Below are 23,956 nucleotides of genomic sequence, written 5' to 3'. Positions count from 1 at the left end.
CTTTGTTGAGTGGGTTGAATACTAGTCAAACTGTGAACTTTGAAATTTTGTATCTTTCTTTAATCATGATGCATTCTTTGTTGAAGCAATAAAATTTAACTGTAGAGGATATTTGCTGACCTGTAAAAGAGTTTGGTTTTGGCAAAATATATTTTAGGTATCAAACTAGTAAGATAAAAATATTGACAATCTATGACTTAGTGAGCATATTAACAGACTGTGTTTATCTAAGGCTAATGAACAAGCTTACTCTGCTTTCAGCTACTCTAGAGAAAATCGAGAAATAACTTCTGGGATTCAGAAAGTAGACTGAATGTATAACTCTCTACATGAATATCACAATAAAGCCCAGATCTGTAGCTGTATCTTCACTCATTATTTCAATTGCTGTGAGCCACTATTAATTTTGGTGATATACTTAAGATTCAGAAAAGAAAAACAGCAACAAATTTTCCATGTGCAACACACTGAAAACAAATTAACCTAAGAATACTGAAATTGCAAAGTTTATTATCAAGGCATTGTTAGAGTAAGTAAACCTAGAAAATACACAGTAATAATTATTCAAAATTCTGTATAAAAAGTGGTACAAGTAAAGTGTTTGCAAGTCAAAGCCTAAGATATATACCCAGAAAAAAAAATCAAATTAACAGATAAAATATAGCATACCCAATAATTGAGAAATTATTGAATGAAGCAGTAAAATACTTTACAAAAATCTTTCCAAACTAAAAAATTTCTTTGGCTAAATATGGGCTCTCTAAATATGTCTTACTTTCTTTCAAAAAGGGGGGGCGGGGCAAAGAAAGGCACACAGTCATAATAAGTCTTTACAAAGGCAGTAAAACCAGCCATATAAAATGTATAAAATGCTTATAAATATTACTGAACTCTCATAACAGTATTACCACCAAATCAGTGGGATAAATTGATGTGGTCATCATGGGTCTGAATTAAAGTCCAATTTTACCTTATGTCACTGATTTGCTGGGTCACTAGAGCAAATAAGTTATCTTCTTACTCCAGATTATTCCCAGCTAAAAAGAAAAAAACCAAAAAGACCTCAACCATATTTTGTGAAGTGGTCTTTTGATCTCTGTGGATGAAACCTGCTACATAAAAGATGAGTTTAGAATTTATTTAGGGATACATGCACACATACCTGGATAGGTAAAGCAACATCAGGCCATGTCAGTTTTAGTAATGATTTAAATGATAGGATGTATATGACATTGGTTCATGCCTGTCAGTATAACAGGATACATGCTGAAAGCATGAGGAATTCCAGTAAATTCAGCAATCTTGGCTAAGCCTTTCTGTTCTATTTAATTTACTTTCTCCTTTTCTATCCTTTTCTGATGTTAAACTAAAAAAAACTGACTAGAATGATGAGACTGAGAGGTACTAGGGAGCCATTATATAATTTGCACTAAAGGGGTTGAAAAGGCTGTGCTATGACATGATGCTGCTGCTGAGCAAAAAATTACATTTAAACATTTTGAACCCATTGAATTATCCAGAAGACAAATAATTTTAAAATCTAACTAACTTTCTACCTGCAAGTCTTTGCTTTCTTAAAATAAAGGAGATCTCCAGACTTCTAGGAGTACAGTAGAAATAGATTCTATTTTCTTGAAAGTAATGGATGCAGTATGTTTTTCCCCCTCTCTGTGAGATATGTGTAAAAGAAATGTTGTTTTAGCAAATTTATTTCTGTCTATGTGAAGATGAACTTTAAGCCACCAAAACTGAGAGAGAGGAATTTTTAAAGGAAATAAGGAAGCAAAAAACTCAGTATAAAAGCTATTGAGCTACCAGATATGCCTGTCAATAGAAGTGTAGTCCTCTTCCAGTAAAAGCTGCAGTGTAAGCATACTACTGACACATATCACATTTGAAATAGGCTCAAATGAATGCAAGTAATAAAGTATCAAAAACTATGGCAATGCTGTCTGGTAAACTCACACCCTGCAGCAAGAGATAATACAGGATGATATACCAGCTTCTTTGTAATCCAGGTATTTCTTTGGAATACCTTGTAATTATTAGACTGGACAGGGAGATTGTGGGATTGGCAGGGAGTATGCACGTCTGTAGTTTTTGTTAGAGTGCTGATGTGTGTACATTCGTGCTGATAAGAGTGGTGACAGAAATAGAAAATCCCAAATTGCTTTGGGGAATGAAAAAGAGAGCTGGATAGCAAAGCTTCCCCCTACCCTCTGCCTGCCCCCCTTTTAGGCACTATATACACCACACATCAAAAGGCAGAAAGGGCTCCTCTGTTCTCTTCACAGAGACAAAATTCCTCTTCACTCATCTCAGACAAATGACCATCAAACAGGCATGGATCTTTACTCTCTGTAAAGCAGGAATGAGGTCTTCATAGCATCATCAATGTTTTTTAAAACTTTTTTTTAATATCAAACAGAAATCCTCGGTGTTGGACCTGTGAAATACATTTCCCTCTAACAGCTGTGTTTATGGTATGTATGTCACTATATACTTCTAAGCTAACGCTTATGAACATTTGGAGGGGATTTACTCAGTAAGAGAAAAATCCTGTCAAACATCACATAACTGCTCTGAAAATGCTCATAAGCAGACACGTAATATTTGCTTTGATAGTTGTTTGCAGTGCGTCCAAACATTCTGGAACAGACACTCAGGCTTCTTGGTAAGAAGACAAATATACAGTCCAGGTAGTAAAGATATTTCTCCCAAAGGCCTGGATTTAGATGTATCAGGGATTTATAAATTTACTCTTGACCTTTTATGAACTGAAAACCTTCTAGTGCAAATGTAAGTTTTAAAAATTTGTTTATAGTGAGCCACATGTACAAGCAGTGCAATTTTGCACTTTGCTTCATAAGATAGGTGAACTGCAGCTGGAACAAGCAGTGGAATCACTCTGCAAAGAAGCAGAGATCAAAGATCTGTAGCTGAAAAGAAAAATCTGGATACCTTCCTCATCCACCAAGAATAAAAATATTCCCAAACAAACAAAAACACCCCATTAAGCTACAATGAGATTCAAGGTTAAAAGCTTTAAGCTGTTCAAACATTTCCAAGTTTGGTCTGAAATGGATTTAAAAGGGCTCCTTTCCATACTGCAATACATTTATATTGGCTCAGACAATCTGAAGTTAAAAAAAGATTTGAGTTCAGACTCCCTCTTTAGCCTGGGTTCAGATTTCACAGGCAAAATTCAAATGGCCCTGACTGTGGACTAACAGATGGAGTTAAACTACTGTAGGCAACTACTTGCAAAACATGCACACAAGCCAGCATCCATGCCCATTTTTGTATGAAACTACTGCACACAGCAGCAGAGGGGAAATTTTTACCCTTATAAATTAGCAGTAGTATCAATGAAACTACAACGTGTCTATCAACAGATAAAAATAAAATCTTAATATTATTTCATTAAAAGAAAACCATGTCTGCTTTCATTTAGACAAATGTTTATTACAGTCAGTCAAAAGTGGTTTTGAAGGCATTCCAAAATGACAAAATAGTTAGCTGCTGTAAAATATGGAAGCATATTTTATTTAAAAGGAATTGGAACTAAGATGGTATTCAGAAAAAGGAAAATAATGCATGATCTATATGTTTGATCTGCAGTGTCCTTGTCCTTGCACATTTATGCATTGTAAGGAAACAAAAAAAGAAAAGAAAAATGCAATCCACAAAAGTATCAGCTCATTGATTAGGAATAAGTAAAAAGAAAAAAAGTCAGTTTTTCTTTGGGGGAAAAAACTCCAAGATAACAAATAATATTTCTTAGCATTTTGATTCTGAATTAATAAGCATTTTGAGAGATTACTTGTGCTTTGAATCACTTACTTGCGCTTTGAATCACTTACTTGCAAGCTTAACATAACTCAAAGAGTTGCACATATGTACCAGATGACAACAGAGCAGACTCCAAATTAGCTCTGACTGGTTACTTGCAAAAGGTATGATTTCAGATGACACAGATACCTTAAAAGTTCAAACCAAGTGGAAACAGAGCAGCATCTCTTTCAAACCTTCGGTATTATCAGCATTCTTGCTTCCTCCAACTTCACAGATTCACAATTACATACCCCAATTTTCAGGCAGGGTGGAGCAGGTGGGAAAAACATCCCCTGTTTTTTCTTCCTGCATCCCACTTTGGGATTATATGTAAAGGTGCACTGAGGCTTGGAGAATTAACTACGTATTGTTTGCAGGTCTAATTAATACCTGATTTTTATTTAATTTTCTTATGATTACTCTCTTGCTATTCTTTCTATATAAAATATCAAGAATATATGAAGATGAAAAAAACACCCTGGAAGAAGAAACATACAGTTAAAAGCACTATATCAGATGAAAAAAACACATCAGGATCTGCTGAACTGGTGGCTGTCTATGCACTCTGAAATCTCTCACATGTGTCTGTCCTGTGCACTGAATGAGGCAGGGGTCCTGTGGGAAAACAAGATGAGAGTATGTAATTAAAGACTCTATCATAATGCATATGCATATAACACTACATTGCACACACAATGTGTGGTTCATTTTCTTTCTCATCCTGTCCCTGCAGAGAAGATGAGAGGGAAAACGAACTACACATGACAGATGTTAGTAACATCAGTTAGTGCATTTTTGGAAGGCAGTCAGATACTGAAGTTGTTTAAAGGATGTTGTGCAAATAGAATAGAATAGAATAGAATAGAATAACATAGAATAGAACAGAGCAGAATAGAAAATGAGGTAAGAGGAAGCAGGTCAGCTGACCAAAATTAACTTCAAACATTTTTAACAAGTGTTCTAAAATAAAGTCAAGGACAACAACTTTCTGATAACAAGGGGGTGATAGAGGGTGTTTGTTTTCCAGAGTGCTAAAAAAGAAATACAACATATACAACAAGTGAAATCCTATGGGTAGTACCATTCTGATAATTTATAATAGTAATTTGGAATAGTCCTTCCTGTGCAGTCTGTTACTTCCACCATGAGTCACTGCTGCAGTGAAATGGATTTCTTTGTGATCCTTGCATGGAAGTCCTAGCATTACATCTTGTGCTTCTCCAGTGATGTACATATTCTTCATGCTTGCATAAACTGATCTTCCATACAGAAATAGATTTTCAAATGACTAATGATTTCATTTGCTTCAGTTTTCTTCTAGAAGTCTAATATTCATAAATGTGGTCATCCTCTATTTTGGAATACAAAGTTAATATAATTAAGATCAATCTTTAAAAAATAATTATTTTTCTTGCAGTTTACATCTAGTTTATTTTTTTCTGAATAACTTTTTCTGATTGTATGTAAAAAATGTCTAACTTCATTTAGAGAAGAGATCAACCCCCGCCTTGCTACAACCTTCTTTCAGGTAGTTGTAGAGAGCGATAAAGTCTCCCCTGAGCCTCCTTTTCCCCACCCCTCTCAGACAGTCCTCAGTAGCTTTGTTCCTCATCTCTGGACATTCTCATTCCTTGGATTATGGGGGTTTTAGTCTGCTTCCCACCCCTTCTTCCATCTCAGGGGACTGGGTACCAAAAGAATGACTAGTATTACTATTAAAGACTGAAGCAAAAAAGGCATTAAGTTCCTCAACCTTCTGCTAGTCCTTTATCACTATGCAGGCAACTAGAGACAGGACAAGGGGAAATGGCCTCAAGTTGCATTAAGGGAGATTCAGATTGAATATTGGGAAAATTTATTCACTGAAAGAGAGGTTAAGCATTGGAACGGGCTCCCCAGTAAGTGGTTGAATACTCATTCCTGGGAGCGTACAAAAAAAAGAGTAAATGTGTCACTTAGTGATATAGTTTAGTGTGTATGATGGTATTTGGTTGAAGGTTAGAGTTCTTTTCCAAGCTTAGTGATTTTATGATTCTAAAGATGGAGATTATCCTTAGACCTCCTTTTGATAATAATGTATACTAATGTATGTATACATCTATTTATTTATTTATAAATCCAAGTTTAACGGAGAAAATAGTCTTGACTTTTATATCAAATAGTTGAAATAGTTGCAATATTAGACAAGTTCAATAAAAATTACTTAGCTGTCATTTTATATTTTACATTGATAAAGAAATCTAGACACACACAGTCTGTGATTCATCAAGTATTTCAGTGTGGATGCTATTTTAAATGGCACTGATGGTTTAAATATGATCAGGACAAAGGAGCTAGAAGTTAGCTACACATTTCCAACACATGCTGTAATGTCCACTGAAATTTGTTAAAATTTGTCCCAGTGATTTTGATGGATTGTGAATGAAGCTTAGTCTAACTGAAGGACATCTTGCAATGGAAAGACCCTTTGAGTAAGGGAATTGCTGTCCCTATGGAACCAGAAAAAAATTTCAGAATTTTAAGGAGCAAGTACTACAAAAAATGGTAAGGAAGAAAAGGTGGGGGAGTCCAGATGCTAAAAAAATAATTCAAAGAAACTTGTTAGATTTGATATAGTCATTATGCAACAGGGCTGAGAATTAATTTCACTTTTAATGTTAGACTATCATACAGACTTTTAGAATAATTATTTAAAGTCTAAAGTTGCATTAGATCTTTAAATATTTAATTCCTTTGCACAATTATAATACTTCTTTAAATACAGACTTACTTGGCATACTAGTTGTGTATTTTATAGTGTTGAAATGAATTTTAAAAGCTTGCCTTTTCAGAGCAAAGACTCCAACCATCACACCAGGGAATCCATGCCTGCCAGCCTCTCCATATGTTCCCTACACTCATAGCCTTCTTGCAGTAATACTTACAGAACAAATGTAAATACAGTTCTGGACCAAATTTTCTCTCAGATGAGCACACATCAAAGACTAGTGTCAGCTGAGAGACTTTTCCTTCATCTATTGCTATCCAGCTTTGAACATTGTCTTCTATTTCTTCATTTAAATTTTACAATAGTGACTGCATAAGATTAAAAAGCAGTTGATACCTAAGGGCAAAATTTTGCCACTTACACATCTTGATTGGTACCTTATCAGAGGAGCACCAGTTTCTTACTTCCTTTTGTCAAGTAATACTTCGATACCAATGGATATGGTACAGAATGATAAGTTGGTATGTAGTGCAAAGCATTAGTCAGTGTAGTTCAGTCATGAGCATATCCACATGGAGGAGCTCTGACGGTCTCACCCTTCACTCACATGAAATTTCCACTGAAATCCTAGGCTTCTTATATAAGCATCTCTTCCTCAGGTCTACTCAGGTAATTGTTAAGTGATTCTGAGTAATAAACTAGGTCCTATAATGAAAGGTTAGAATATAGCATAAAGCATACTCATACGTTTTTTAAATAATCCATGGCTGATCCAAGGAATTGCAGAGGAATAAAAACTGTTTCTGGCGAAAATGCTGAAATGAAATTTTAAAACAGAATAATAAAACACCTGGGAGGTCATCTAATAAGAGTGGTTCAATCAGTATGATTTGTGACAACAGAGAATCAAGCTGTTCAATTTCTTTGAATGTACTAATAAAGGAGTGGGAAAGAGAAAATCAGTACATACAATGTGTTTAGTGTTTTAAGATATATCTGACAACATGTGTTACTATAAGCTACTAAAAAAAAAACACCATAGGGAGATATGCATATGTTATGGTGATGGGGTGAGACCAGAGAAAAGAGAAGCAAACGAGAATTTTAAGCAGAAAAAAGGATTTTTGGAATATATATATATATGTAAAATGAACAGACAACACAGTGATAGGTGAAAATCAGTAGTGATACCATGGAGAAGAGCTGACACAGGAAGAGAGACATCTTAAGCACTCATACCACTCACATACTTCTAAATTAGTCATATCAGCTCAGGAAATGAACCTCAGAATTACTGAAAACAGTTCAATGAAGATGTAAGTTCAATGTGCATTTGCATTTGAAGAGCAAATGAAATGTTGGATGAAAGTAGAGGTAGAGAATAATGTGAAACTATGTAACACTATGTCATGCTTTTTCTCTTCTCTAGAATATTGTCCATACATAGGCCATATTATTTCTACAAAGTTGGAGAATTTAGACATGATTTGATCAAGAAACAGAATTTGGAATTTGCAAAAGACTTGTATGAAAGAGAATAGAGTGATTTGGGGGATTTAATTTTTTGAAAGAAAAAGCTTTTCTGTAATCAAGTTGCATATTTTATTGAAGAGCATGGAGATTACAGACTGAGGGTCTCTCTATCATGAAAAAATGAAAGCAAGGTTCTTCAGAAGTGGGAGGAAGCAGTTAAAAAACTTGCTTCAAAACACCTTTCTTCAACACAAAATTGCACTTCAGTACTTACTGCTAAAGACATCATTGAGGCCAAGAAACACTGAGACTGAAAATTTGGCTGAAATTAAAATAAACAATAGGTATAAAAACCAAACAGATTGGTATGAATTAAAAACTCTGCTCTTCAGTCCTTGATCTCCATTCTAAACTCTAGCTATAAGGATGCAGGAATTTATCTTGTATCTGATAAATGCAGAGTATTATACTTACCAGATGTCATTCAGACTGGTCATGCAGAAAGTTCAAAAAGCTAAGGAGACCCAGGGGCTTGGAACCCAGTTGAGAGGTTCAAAGGTCCACTAGTTAGAGATGGTGGGAATTACCAGCAAAATGATGGGGCACATCTTCAGAAGAAGGTCTAGGATGGGGGTGCATGTTTCCCAAGATTCCCATTCCTGACCTCAGAGACACCCTCTGCATGGATCTCTGCCACTGCAGAAGAGAGAGACAGAAAGCGTTTGTCATAACATTTAACTCCCAGATGTCTGCATGGTAAAGCGTTCATTGCAGTATTTGAAATCTGAATGTAGAGAGGTGAATGGACAAATTTTGTCCTCTTTCCATTAGCAGAAACCCTCTTTAACTGAAGTTCTTAGACTTCTGAATTTTCCTTTGAAAGTAGGTCCGCATCATAGGAAGGTACCCAGAACTGAGGCAATGCCACCAGTATGGGCAGACTGGCTGCCAGAAGGAACTTGCAATTGAAGGGCATAGCAGTAAATACTGAATAATTCACACATGTGGTGGGAGCCATACTGCCCAAATCACAAGAACAGAACAAGTGGCTTGACAGGCTTCACTATTAAAAACTGGCATCGTCCTCTTCAGGGAAGCAATTCATACCAAGAGACACCTCTACAAAACACAGGAGAAGCATGAGCTGTGGTCAGGCTTTTAAACAAGACCATAAAGAGGGAGACATTTGGACCTTTTTCTCTGACATCTCATGTTGGCTGCTCTTAGAATTTAATACAGAGGAAGTAAAGTAGCTACTAGTCTCTCTATACAACTCATATGAATGAGGGTGACTGTACAAATTTCTTCTTTCTATTCTTTTACATCAACTACGAATAAAGTGAGAAAAATCTTTTCATGGGACCATTTGAAACAACAACTTAAGGTGTTATCACAGTAGCAATCTGTGAACGCCGTTGATGATACAGGTTACAGAGGAGGTACTTGGAACCAGCTACTGGTGCACATTCAGTGTTGTAACTTTACCTATGTTTTAAATCTGAGCTTTAAGTAGGAAATATCAAAAAAAAAAGCAAATGAAAAAAAGTTAGTCCTGCCATGAAATAATGAAGTATTCCATAATTGTTTTATAATTATCACAAGTCATTACTAAGCATGCTATTTTATCAGTATTAAGATCTTGTTACTTGCTGAACAGAGTAAACAGAAAACTATTTATTGAAAGCCAGAGTCAGGCAATACAAAAAGCAACCTTTCAGAAAGACAGCATTTATATAATGAAACCTAAGTACTATGAAATAAGCTGGCTTTTTTTTTTTTTTTCCCAGAGTAATTTAAATGACATATACGTAAACTATAGCCATAGCTCACTAAGCCATGTTAGTATGGGTCCTCAGAGACACTCAACAGTCAATCTCTTTTGTTGCTATGTTCCTCTAATTTTTTGAGAAAATTTAGAATTACCTAAAAGACTCAGGATAAAGAAAGAACAGAGACCTGTTAAAAATGCCATCAAAGAACATGCTAGGAAAGGAAGTATTGACAACTGGGTGACATTTCAGGTATTATGAGTCAGAGCAGTGAAGTGCTGGGTCCTCAGGTGGGGCATTGCCTCTGTTTCCCTGTGTTGGCAGACATAGGCTGGCTTTCACCATTTGATTTTATTTATGGAAGATTGCATGTTAAAATTATTCTTCAGGGTTCCTGTTGTCAGAGAACTGCATTGTCTGGCCTGTCTGTGGTATAAATTAAGAAAAATAGAAGGGGAAAGTATTTTGTTTGTGCATGATATGTATGAATGATTTTAAATCTACTTATTTCATAGTGAATCTGAATGTTTTCCTGTTGTTTTATTTTTTCCCCTTCTATTCTGAAGAACTATTTTCCCCTGTAGGACTGCTGTAGGAAGAAAAGAGAACTTGGGTGGATTGTCATTTTCATTAATGTGGGCTACAAAGTAGATGTCAGACCTGAAGGAGAGTATAATAACATACGGCAGGCAGTATGAGGTAATAAGAAAAAGCAACTAGTAATTCTACTATTTTACTACATCCAGATTGTTTTAAAAATGGAGGAACTGAGAAAATCTATAGTTTAAAGCAGCTGAGCAGTAAAGGAGAAAGATGATAGAAACAGCAGATTAAAAGTTACTTGCAGTCTTACAGAGTCACAAATAGATATCTCAAACACTGTAACTGCTAGATTTACAGACTGAAAAACTGTAATTGGATATACCAAATACTGAGACAGTTGTTTGTGTATGTGATTATAGGTGTTACTCTTGTGAACATTGTGTTTGAAATTTTAGAGATGGTTCAAGTCATGAAAGTTCTTTACATTCTTCACAGAGAATTTGCATTCTCAATTTCATTTATTTAAAAAACATTTTAAAAATCCTTAAGAAACAAATTATTAGTAGATGTGAGGGTTTGATTTCTCTTCTGTAGCTTCTTGAGAGCATACTAGAAAAAACTAAGTCACAGAAGTCTAGAAACTTTTTTACTTTTACGATCTGATATTACATGAGGAAAAAATTCTCTGTGATGAGCTAGGAATATATCAATATATGTAATTTTCCATCTTTTTGATGAGTACTATGAAATATTTTCAGACCAAATGGAGTTACTGTCACTAGATAAATTTCAGAATAAGGAGGACAGTATTGCAGTTATGAATCAAATGCAATTTGGATGCTAATCCATGTTTTCCCTGGAGTTTGAGTAGGATAAATGCTGTGGTAAAAACAACCAAAAGCACTACTCATGGAACTCATTCCTGCCAGAACTGTTAGCATGTTAAACACATGATGGACCACACTCAATAAGAATTTTCAAATGACATTCAGAACACTTTGTTTTCAAGGTCCCTTCCCCAATGATTTCAGGACCACCTAAATGCTGGTGGACAAGGCTGAACAGAAAACACTGCCTGACTTTCAGCATTCATCCTAAAATCTCAGGGTCCATTTACATAGAGAAATACTTACACATTAAGTAATGGTGTACATATATGCAGCCAACTAGGTCTCCTAAATGTGTTCTTTTACCACTAACCAACTCTAATTAACACCAAAATACCCCAAAAACTAAACAAAAAAACCCCAAACCCACACCACACAATCGAGCAAAAATTTTTGCTGAAAGTCATCAAGAATTTCTGTTGATACAATAGAAATACATCAGTGTAAAAGTGATCTACAAGGAATCACAGCCAGAGTTTGCCTTCCATATATTGTGATAGTTTGCTTCCTGAAAGGTGAATGTAGAAATGTCACCAAAATATAGAGAGGCACTTTATTCAGCCAAGAAATGCAGGTGTGTGCACATCAGTTTTTCAGTGTATACAGCTGGAGGAAATCGTGTGAATGGTTTGAAGGTTCCTCAGCAAATGGATGACTTGTGACCAGTAAGCTTGACCTTAGGAAAAAAATTTAAAGTAGACAATAGAATTCAGAATTGTGAGTGCCAAACAATCTTTTCTGTATGGAGCTGATCAGCCTTTCTTGGAGTCCAGATAACTTGCAATTATCAAAAAAATTCAGTTTCTTCTTAAATTTTCATTTATATCTTTAGATGTTAGTTCTCACTCATGCCAGTTTAAATGCTAGTTATTTCTTCCAAGATAGTTGCTTTCTGAAGTAAGATTTTTCAATCCATGTATAATCTGGAAGTCCTGTAATGTTATTTTTGTTGAATCTGAACAGAATTGCTTGATGGTTTCATCTGCAAAATCAGACAGTATGTCAGGATTCATTAACAGTCAACATCTTTATGCCAAGATTAGAGAACTCAACTGTTTCTTTTTGAAAACTAAACCCTTGCACAAACCAGTTATCCTAATTTACATTAATGGATTTATTTGCAAAGTGGAAGTCTTGTGAAATATGCTTGGTATTGAAACAGGCTCAGTGTTTTTTCAGTGTCTTTGAAAATAACTAAACTTTTTCTAGATATGTGACTAGAGTAGGACCATAGTAATAGTGATATGAAAAATACAAAACTATTTTAATGTTTATATGATTCCATTTATTATCTGAAGAACAATGTATACAAGGAGAAAAACTGTCCATGTGTTCTGTCTGAGGAGAATTGAGGAAGAAATAAAAAGCTACCACAGTGTTTTTCATGCTATGCTAGGTATTCTACTGCCCTCAAAGCTGCCACACTGAACTGTCCTGAAGAAATCGCTTCCTTTTTAAAATTTATTTAGTGTCATTCCTATCTTTAGTTGCTAAGATAAGAATGGCTTTAAAAAATTTGGACTTCTAACAGGACTGAATATTTAATAAGTACTAACAATAGAAGAAAAAAATCCAAAAAATAGGCAAAGAATTATTAGTAAAAAAAAAAAATAGAGCATAAGTTCAAGATCAGCTCACCAAGAAGAATCTATACTTCTATTGGTATCATTGTTTTATTAGATGGTATGGCAAGTATTTTCAAAGGCACAAGTCACAGTTAGGTGCCTAACTCCTTTTATATCTTAGAAAATATCCCCATAGTCCTTTCCTGAAGCTGCAGTACTGTCCTTCTCATATGTTCAAAGCCATATGCCTATTCCTTTTACATCAAGATGAAAAAAACCTGCAGGCACAAGGTTTATGCTATGATGGCCTTTTCCAGCTCTCATTGATTTTACTGGAAGTTGCATGAAGACTCCTGAGCACAACTAAGACATAAATGCAAGGACAAATAACTAAGATTTTCCCCTAAGCATGATCTTTTCTCTTATATTGGCCAATCATACATTTACTTCTAGAACTTCAAATTCCTCAGTTATATAAGACTGCCCAAGAGTATCACTTAGAAAAAATTTACTGTGTTTTAGTACAAAGCCAAATGGTTTAATTTGATGTTCAAATCACACCTTTCTCAAAGATATATATTTTATACATTAGAATTTCACTTCAAAGGATTCCATGTTGCTTTGACTGACATTTGTCATGTAGATACAGTGAAGAAAGATTATTTATCTCGACAGCAGGCTGATAACAAAACATCTATACTATGATTAAACTCATTTCTAGATTAGAAGGATCACATTAGCACTTTTTACAGCTGGCATCACCATGACAGTTGCAGTTATTAGTCTGCATTTCAGCATTTTGCATTTTTTTACAATGAGTGTTTGAGATTTTTCATCAGGACTACACAGAACAAAGAAAAACAGCAACATGACCTGCAAGATTTTTTTTCATTAGAATATCCTGCCATTGCTATTTATTTGATTTTGAGGGAAATTTCATATTGATCACAGTCTTGAAATTGACATCATACTTATAGAGGCAGAAATTTGTCCTTTTATTTCCTAACTCTATAAACTTTGAACATCTAAGCCTTGACTTTCTTTTAGAAATCACACTTTAATTTTTTTGCTGTTTTCACTGTGTGTGTGTTTCGGCATGTGAAGGAGATTTCTTGAGAAAAAAAATGGCAGTTTGGTTTGGTTAAATAGGGCTGAAAAAATGTTTTAAAGAAGGTGTATTTTAATATGAGAAAGCTTAGGGAAAAATATGGTTTAAAGAGTTGGGTTATACTCTGAAGAAGGGAATGCTAGAATTAAGGCACATTGTATGAGCTCTCTTTTCTAGAGAGGTTAAGGTCAAAGAGGAATTATTAGGATAATTGAAAAGCACCGTTCTTCAACAGAAAGTACTAACCTTGTTAGTGTTTTATAGACCTTACTAAGCAGATCATATACCAGTACAGATTGAACTTAAGTGTCATTCAGAGCCAGTAAAGTGGTCAGGTAGAATTCAAGTGGGATGGCGTATAGAAATGTATCTTGGGGTGTCACATTAGCAGCCTGGATCTAATTCTTAAGACTGGGCTAGAGCCTAGGGACAGAGTCTTCAAAGAAACACAGAAACATTCTGTAACTCTGTATTACTGCTGAGCCTGCTGATGCCCAAGCCAGCCTATCTCACAGCAGAGTTAGATGTGAATGGTCTTTGCACCAAATAGCTCAAATAAACAGCAGTCTGTGAACCCAAAAGAGTTGGATCAGGAAGGAAAGATGCCTCTATTCTTATAACTCCGTTAGAACTAACATCTTTTCCGTTCCTTGTGTTTTTCATGGGCAGATATATCAAACCACCCACTTTTTTAAAACTTATTTTGTGGTAATAGTAACTTTAGGCATTCTAAGAAAAGATACTTAATGCAGTGGTTTTTTTTAATCAGGGAGCTGTGTGTCAGACAATCTTTTGTTCTTAACTCCCCAAAAATTCAATGAGTCAGTCCTAAATTTCAGGGAAAAGAGTCCAGAAAAGAATCCACATGCAAAGACAGTTGCTTTGAATAGGAGAAATTTTAACTATTTCATGCAGAAAATAAATCCTACGGTAGCTTATTTTTCCAGGGACTGATGCCTTATACACCACTTGTGTGGCCCAGAAAGGAAAAGAAACTTTAGACTGTCCCTGCTTCCATACTTGCCTGATGAAAAATGACTTTGTGTGAAACAAGGTTTTTAAAGGCCTCTGATGAGACTTAAAGTGGAAGGTATTCAGCTATATAAAATATGAATAGGTGAGCAATCCAACAAGCAATGCCTCAAAGCATCAGAGCCCTCACAAATCACAGTTTCAAAAATATGTTGAAGTATCCATTTAGCAATCAGAGACTTGTTCAACACCTGTTCTTGAGTAACCACAGAAAATAGTTATTTAATTTTATAACTGCAATATGGCAAATAAATAACACTTCTTTGCTGTCTGATGTTGCAACAGGTTCAAAAGTTCAGCTTCAGTCAATACATACACTCATCATAGTGTACAGATTATGATACCACTGACAGACACTGCTAAATATGAAATACTTTTAATGCACTTAAGTACTATATAAATAATCCTGTAAAGGAGAATCAAAGTGAATCCATGTGATATTGTTTCTTTTATATCTAGTTTATTCATATATTTTTATATATATATTTATAAATACTGTTTTTCAAAGTCCCCCATTGTTCCACTAAGAATTAATATGCAGAGACAGAGTGAACATTGGTCATTTGTACTTGAAATTAGAAAAAGTTTCCCTTCTTTGCTTTAATAAGGGTGGACTGAAATGCTGAAAACAATGGCTAGATGAATTTGGACTTGTTTCAAACAATCCTCAAATGTGTGGTTTGTTCACTGCTACTGTTTAATAGAGAAAGACCTTAGGACTGAAAACCTACCCTGTGTTTCATTCTGTGTGACTCTACTATTATGGGAAGCAGCTATAAAAGTGTTAAAAGTGAGTAAGCAGAAAACTTTAATTTGGTAGTATGTTACACTTGCACAGATGTTAATGAGTATAAAAGATGCAGGCAACGAAGAGCCAGCCCCAGATACCATCTATCCAAAAAATTCTCCAAGATATCCATCTCCATCACTCTTCATGTCTTCTCTTTTTCTCAGCGGCTCACTAGACGGTAATGTTCTCAGATCAAATATTCTCTATAAATTGGGAGAACATTTAGCTGATTTATGAGGCTTTTAGCTATTACACATTTACCTACTCAATAAAAGTACTTACATCATACGACACACAAGCTACCTCCACAATCCAAGAATCACTCTTAAAGTGACACATACATCAAATGGTAATGTGATTTCCTGTACCTAATGTATCACTTAAGGGAAAATAACAGGCATTCCATTGGAGATATTTTTTTTCTTCATTAATTGTTCTTTGTTTTCTCAGACAGCACTTTTTTACTATTGTGGCTTCCTCTTGCACATAAATATATTCTATACCATTAAAAAAAAAGAGCTAGAAGGTAGAGACACGTTCTGGGAGTGAGAGAAACACAAAGATTGTGATTTTCTTAATATTGTTTTTTGTTTTCAGGCTTGGAATCAAGTAGCAGTTAATGCTTATGTAAATATTTTTTTTAAAGGGAGAATTTAAATGGATTTTGATGAAAATACATCTTGTTTGTAAAATAGACCAACCAGTTTATTTCAGAACTATTAACCTTACATTAATTGAGAATCTGAATAAAACCAGGTATATTTAATATTTAATAAAATGTGGGTTTTTGGCCAACATGGTCTAATAAGTGCACAGTTCATTGCATTAGAGGAATATGTACTATTTAGGCTATTATTTTAGAACCCAAGACCCAATATCACTAAAAGATTCTAGAATAAAGAGAAAATGGAGGGCAAAAAAGTCACAAAGAAGGAGGTAGATAGGATTGAGTATTTTTCATGGAAGCTTCAGCCAGAGCCTGACCTTACAAGTCCTGACAAACCTTTGAAAATATTGAGACTTTAAATAGAGATTTTGACCGTCTACTTCCTCAGAAAAGATATTACAATACTTCCTACTTCAGTTCCATTTGTAACAAAAATATTTGAACAAGCTATCATCCAACATATAAAGTTTCAAATATCTTTTGTCAAGTCTCTTTTTCTTTTATAACAATATGACTGTCTTGTTCCAGGATCTCTCAGCCTTACTAACGCTCAGCTTATATGTCACAACAGCTCAAACAATTTCTCACGCAGTAAAAATTACATTCTTTGCAGAATTTTGCATAATTTATCTTTGCCAGATAGCTGAAAACTGGCCTCCCTGCACAGAAACAATGAAACCTGACATCAAATTGTTGTCAGTAAAATAAGGAGAACATGCTGCAGTGCAAATAAACTTCAGACTCCCCCACTCTCATAGTTTCTATAAAGTTTCCCAGCTGCTCCTCAGTTGCTGGTTACCTGCTTGCTCACGCTTGAAATCAGCAGTCCGGCAGCCAATAGAAGCAATAGGTGAGACAAACCTGTGGTTGTTTCACAGGGTCAAGTATAAATAAACTATTGCAATACTATAAATATTTACCATAGATAAATGCTGGTGAATCTATGACACCACCTTCAGACAGAGAGTGGCTGAGCGGCAGACTTGACAGGTTGGAATTTCAAGGCCTTGATTCCATCAGTTTGTGTAGGTATTATAAGCATGCTGTAGAAAATCCAGGGGCATTTTGTGAATAAATGATGTCCAAAAGGAAAACGTTTCTATTATTAAGGTTTACATTTTAGTCTCTGCTGAAACTGCAGAAGTAAAGCTTTTGCATTGTGGTTAAAAGGTAGTCTTAACTTTCTTTTGTAGCTGTGGACTTTTAATCACAATAGATGCTATATAATCTTTACTAAAGATAAAAACTTGAGTATAAATTTTTTCTCTGTTTATATTCCTGGAGAATATGAGCATGAGTCTCACTTAGATCTGTATATGTATTTATGTATAAAGGCTTTATAAAAACAAGTGTAAAAACCTTCTCAAGGAAAATCTGACTTCTACCAGATGTTTTGCAATCTTTAAAAATGTAGGCTTCTGGATATGACTGCCAGCTTTTATTTCAGAATGGCGTAACTTTGGTTTGATTCAATTCTGGGGGTACAATAAGTGGGTAATTTTGGTCTATAGCAATGGGGCTGTGACAAAATTTAACTTCTGTATTAGTGAAATAATGTTTCTGTGGCTAAGAAAAATGAACCTGAAAGGCTTGACAATAAATATATCCTAAATATAATATACACTTATGTAATATATGAATATATAGTTTCTAGATATTGTATTCCTAATGCTGATTAACAAAGACTAAACTCAGCCATATGAAGCAAATGCAGATACTACAGCACAGACATCTGCCAAACGTGCAAAAACCGAAGGCTTGCAGTATCACTAAACTGTGTTACCATCAATAACTCTGATCTAGGACATTCTGTCAAACATGCACTGAAATTATACATTGGACAGCTTGGTTAGGTATTGCTTGCACCTTTTTGAGGCTGAGTGTTTTCACTCGTTACTCCCTCATTATTCTTCTAACCAAATTCAGGAGGAATGAAAAGGCAAAATTTTCTTGATAAAACGCCCTGAACAAAACTTTATCCCATTGAGCATGGCCCATTGAGATTCTTCAGACTCTTCATAGCCTAATCCCACTTTATTGCCTTGGATTACTGTCAATATATTTATAACTGCTTCTAGCTAACCTTCTTTTCAGAGCTTCATTTCTTATTTTGTTAAATTTAAAGTCAGCTCCTTTTTTCTTTCCTTCTGGCTAATCTCCATGCTTGAAAATAATATCTGTGAAACTATTCTTCTGTCTAAAATCAATCTGTTCTTTCAACTCTATTTCACATGGTGTCTAATAAAAATTTAATAAAATCTTTTGTTGAGATGATTAACTGTTAAGCAACCAGTATTATTATATGTCTATAGTTTCTGTCTCTTTTTCATACCTGGTGCATAAGCTTCATGGGGCAGGAATTTTTTATTTGCTATGCTCTCTTATCTCACCTGGTATAGTGTGATTTTGTGTTTTGACTTTAGTTCTCTTATCACAGAGAAAAAATTCATATCAATAAGTACTGAAAATCAGCCTGAGTTATTTAGATTAAGTCTGGTCTGTAGGCAAGAATGGCTGATGATCTTATACACCATGGATGCAAAAGGTCTACGTAGCTGCATTGAGAGATAAGGACAGATTAGTTCATGTCATGACAAGTCTCTGCAATGAGGGGATGTGTGAGGTTCTTCTTGAGCTAGTGCAGCATAACAAGCAACTAATGATTCTGCAGTAGGCAGCTGATGATATTGAAACTGAGCAAGAGCTTTTGATCTCTGTAGTCTGCCAAACTGATTTCATAAACTGTGATGGAAAAGCTATTTCCCAATTATTCTATTTTCTATTTAAGGGGAAACATTCTAGGATAATTAATGAATAACATGAACATGAAGTTTAGTTAAATTGAGAGAAATGCAGTGCATTCTCTTGCAACACACTTCACTGCATATGATCTATTTTTAGGAATTTCAATCACTATTAGGGATTATTTTACACATCAGGTGTGTTCTCACTGAAGTTCATAAAAGCTGCATTAGTCTCAGTTGCATGAAATATTAAGATAACTTCAAAGGTGACTTTCAAGGTCATATATTTTGACAAAATATTGTAGAAGTGACAAAAATATTTGGCAGTCTGTTCTGTACAGTAAGACTTTATTAAGAACCCAATGGTTAATCATGAAGTTAACACATACAATGATTGCCTGCTCTGCCCTCACCTTGTTTCCTATTAATTCAACATCACACCATGACAGTAGAGCAGATTGTCATCACTTCATGGCATTATACATAAAATGTGTTGTTATAAACATTGCAGCAAGTCAAGATGTAGGATATACAGCTAGAGTAACATGTTTGGTGAAAAGTGATACCTTATCTCTCTCTGAATTTTGTTCCTCAGTTTAAACATCAGTGAAATGATTTTTGCAAGATCTGTTTATCATTATTCAGTGCTGGAAAGGAGGCAGACCAGAGAAACAGAACATTCTTTCAAAATCAGGAAGCTACAGTGAGTGTCTTGGAAAGCCTCTGAATACACTGAAGCAGAATAAATAACATAATATAACATAAACATCACCTTATGCAGTGGAATAATTAAGCATGCTTCTAGTAAGATGAAGAGGAAATGTTTATTTTGTTTCTTGGGAAGTTTAACAAGTTTAGGAGTAGGGACCAAATTAGACAAAATTTAAACAAAATAACTAAAGTAACTTTAAATCTAAATTCTGGGGAAAAACATCAGGTTTAATTTTCAAAATTAAATTTTCTGTTGAGATCCTTCTTGTCTACTGAATTAAAATTACATGGAAATATTACAGTCCAAGGAATGAAAATTCTTATGATAAATACCGATGAAATTTTTATAATGAATAACAAATAATTTTAATGTTCTTTCATTGTTCCAGACCAGAAATATTCTAATAGAAAAAGTTGCATTTAAAACTATTATCTGCTAGGAGAGGGTTTGGGTTTTTTTAATAAAAAAAGGGAAATAAGAATAAGGAAACTACTGTACAAAGCTACCATAAAATAGCTAAAGTAGAACCTGGATGCTCCAACGAATATTTTGTAACAGACATGCACAAAACTAGAACTAAAAGATGGTCACATCTGCAGCACTGCAGTAAAATTTTCTGCACTTTATTCAGTTTTGTTCTGAAAAGTCCCAGGTTTTCTCCATTTCCCATGGGAAACAGTATTTCATAGCCTATGGAAAGCTAAGCAAGTCTTTTCTGATACTCAGCAAAAATTTACCCTTACTAAAATTTGTCATGTTTTTCTGGTATAGCCTTTTAACCTCACAAATATTTTCTTTTAACCCAAGCAATCCTTAGAAAGATAATTATCATGTTATCATTTCATCCTCACTTGAGGTAATTTATTTTTTCATTCAGCTTTTCTTAAATTGAGAATCACAGCTCTAAGTATTACTTTCATTTCTTCAGCTTGTGCTGTACTCACTTTTATTTGTCTATATTTTTGAGCACTGAAGGGATTAGAGCAGTATCTAATGCACAAGGGACTGTTTCATCAAGCCTGTATAGAGATACACACTCGCCTCTTTTCCTGATGATCTGATGCCTCTGCAAATTCTTTTTCCCTTGATCAAAAAAGGATCGATGTACAGTGTTGTATTACATGAGTTATTTTTCCTGTTATCATGAAGAGAAAGGGCTGGCTCATCATTCCTCCTAATTACCAGATGTACATTGACTTCAGTGACTGTACTTGAGTGGGTAGGTTGGAAAGTGGTGTTGCTGTGGGTTAAAGAGAGCTATGCCTGCAATTGGCTGTGCAGTAGACTCTGGGCATCATATTCTTCTCAGAAAATGGACAGAAAGTACCATGGGTTCGGTTTAATATTTGAAATTTAGCAGCTCAAATTATATTTCCTTCAACCTACAGCGACGAAAAGCAGTGAGTTAAATTGAAAATCTCTTCTGGGAAGATCTAATGGTGACAGAGGATCTCATTGTACTCTCTGCAGTGTCTGTAGGGGAACTACTGTGGTATTTGATTTCCCTCCAGAACTGACTGAAAATGTTGTGGCTAACCTGATCAACTAAAAAATTGCACTGCTGGATATTTTTTTTTATATTCCCCATAACCTCTATCCTAAACCAAAAGATGCTTCTCAGATGGGGATAACTGAGAACTGTCCTAATTAGTGAGTCCTGATTTTTCTCAGCCCTCCCACTGCTTTGTCCTGTTGACCCAGATTCAAGTGTTAGCAGTAATAACAAACCTTGTTCTCACTCTGACCATCAGCCAGAGTGATGATCTGGAGTTTTACATGGGCATTGACTCTGGAGTCTGAAACAGTGACAGCATAGTTGGGACAGAATCCCTGCCACAGCCATTGACTTGTTCCTGGAATTTATGTAGTTGCTCTGAAATGCAGACAGGCATTTTTCTCTCACAGGTTCTCATCTTTCATCAGGACTACGACAGAGCTGCAGTGACAATTATTTTTCCTGCCTGTTAGATTTCTTTCCAGTTTAATGTGTTAAGTTAATATTTGCTAGGGAAATGGGATGCACAGCTCTTCTAGTTATGAACTTTTTTTTATTATATCCTTTATTGTTTTTATTATTTAAACCTGTATTGCAGGAATTGAGATTAGAGAATTCAGGTGCAATAAAGACAGGATTAGTTGTTTAAGCCAACTCTGCTGGCCAAATAATAACTGGGTCTTGCTAACACACACCATAACTCTTAACTGGGATTAAACAATTTTGCAATATATTGTTGCCCTTCACTGTAAACAGTCTTGGTAAGGACAGAGCTGAAATGCATTAGAAACAAAGCAAGTAACTGTAACTTCTCTGTGTAATATAGTTTAAATAACAAAAGCCTTAAGGCAATTGGAAAAGTGATGCCTTCTATTCTAGGCACAGGCATATTTCATAATCCCAAAAATATAAATTTATTATATATATATATATATATATATAATTTTATATATTTATAATATATATATATAATTTATATATACAAATTTAGGCTACTGTTTGTAAAGGTTCTGCCTTTGTGGACAAGTAGAACATAGGGAACTAGACAATAAGAGAGGAAATGCTGAGAAAATACCATGCATGAATGGGTCTTTAGAGTGCATCTGCAAAGAGATCTGAAATAGCAAAAAAAGGAGGGAAAGAGCAGCTTGGGATATAGTGCTGTAAGTGAAAAAAGCTTCCTTCCTGTTATTTTCCTAAGGCACTTAGGGAGCCAAAGATATATATGTTCATTATCAGTAAGCAGAATTAGATCAAGGATCTGATTTTTTTTTTTCTGTTGACGAAAAAACCCACGCAACTATGAATTTTTGTTGGCTATTTGGGTACAAAAACAGTAATGTTGCCTAAAACAGCAGCTTGTCTGGAGCCCACACTTTCCCTACAGAGTCTATAAATTGCTACAGTGGGAAATGAAACATTTCCAAGCTTATCAGTTTTTTCCTAAATCTTGTCATTTTTTGGGTGATGTCCAGAAAGATTTTCAAAGAGTCTTGGGTTATGTTAACATTCCCCCATGCATTCCTATGAGAAGTGGCCCTTCCAAGGCAGTTCAATAAACAGATAAATCAAGAGAAGACATTCATAGGCATATCAACAGTGGGATATTTAATATAAGTTACAACTTCCTCTCTTCACACTAGCAAGCTGTTAATAGCATTCGATTCTTCTGCTGCAAAATTATACATTAATTTTTAAAGGATAGCTCTAGACAAGTGAAAAATTGGCAACGTACCATTCCACAAATTTATTTTTAAATTGTTTTCCCAGTTGCAGGGCTGGTTGCATCATATTTTAATAAATGTATCATTCAAATTAACAAGAGTCGTATGAAAGTAAATTGGGTTTTGAACAGGAGAATTCAAATGACAAAAATTGGCTAGGTTGCTGCTTGTTTTTTGTTCAGCTCACCTTTACAAAATGACCATATGTTATATCTTCATTTCTTGGCAACTGCAGAGTTGCATGCAGATATAGTCCTTCTGTTGATACTCTTTTTTCATTGTAGTGCTTCTGTCTAGAGGCGTCATTTTGTGAACAGCTGTAATGTTGTTATTAAAAGCAATACATATATTTTAAAACAAAATAGTAGACATATGTGCCTACTGTCAATGCAAGCAAGTCTATCTAAATGTCATGTCGAGTGTTGCAATGGCTGGAAAACAAAGCTGCTTTCTCCCATTTGCATTTCTGAAACCAATTTTGTGCAGGCTTACAATCTGTCTGCTTCACAAAACCTATTCTCGGAAATGCTCAGGTATGAACTTGGCACACATAACTAGAGATACAGAACTTGATTCTTCACTGCCTTGATCCCTTTATGACCATTTACCCCTGCAGAAAATAGGTAGAAAACACAACTGTTCATTTTCAGTAATATGGCACATTCATCTTTCCTAAGTGATGACACAAGATACAACGGTTTAAGTAATGAAGAATGTTCTATTTGATGCTTTTATTAGAAGTGTTTGGCTGTTCTAGCACTACCTTTAGCTAAAACCCTGGTATCATAATGGCATGGTTTCTAGTAGTCATGATCAAGTACAATAAGGCCATGATCTTTCGAACTTACTCTTAAAACCTGAAAAATGATATTGGTTTTAAAATCAGATTACACATTTTATATTCTT

This window comes from Corvus cornix, chromosome 5 (genome assembly GCF_000738735.6).
Source record: "Corvus cornix cornix isolate S_Up_H32 chromosome 5, ASM73873v5, whole genome shotgun sequence".
Lineage (NCBI taxonomy): Eukaryota > Metazoa > Chordata > Aves > Passeriformes > Corvidae > Corvus > Corvus cornix.
Note: the sequence above shows the minus strand (reverse complement) of the source record.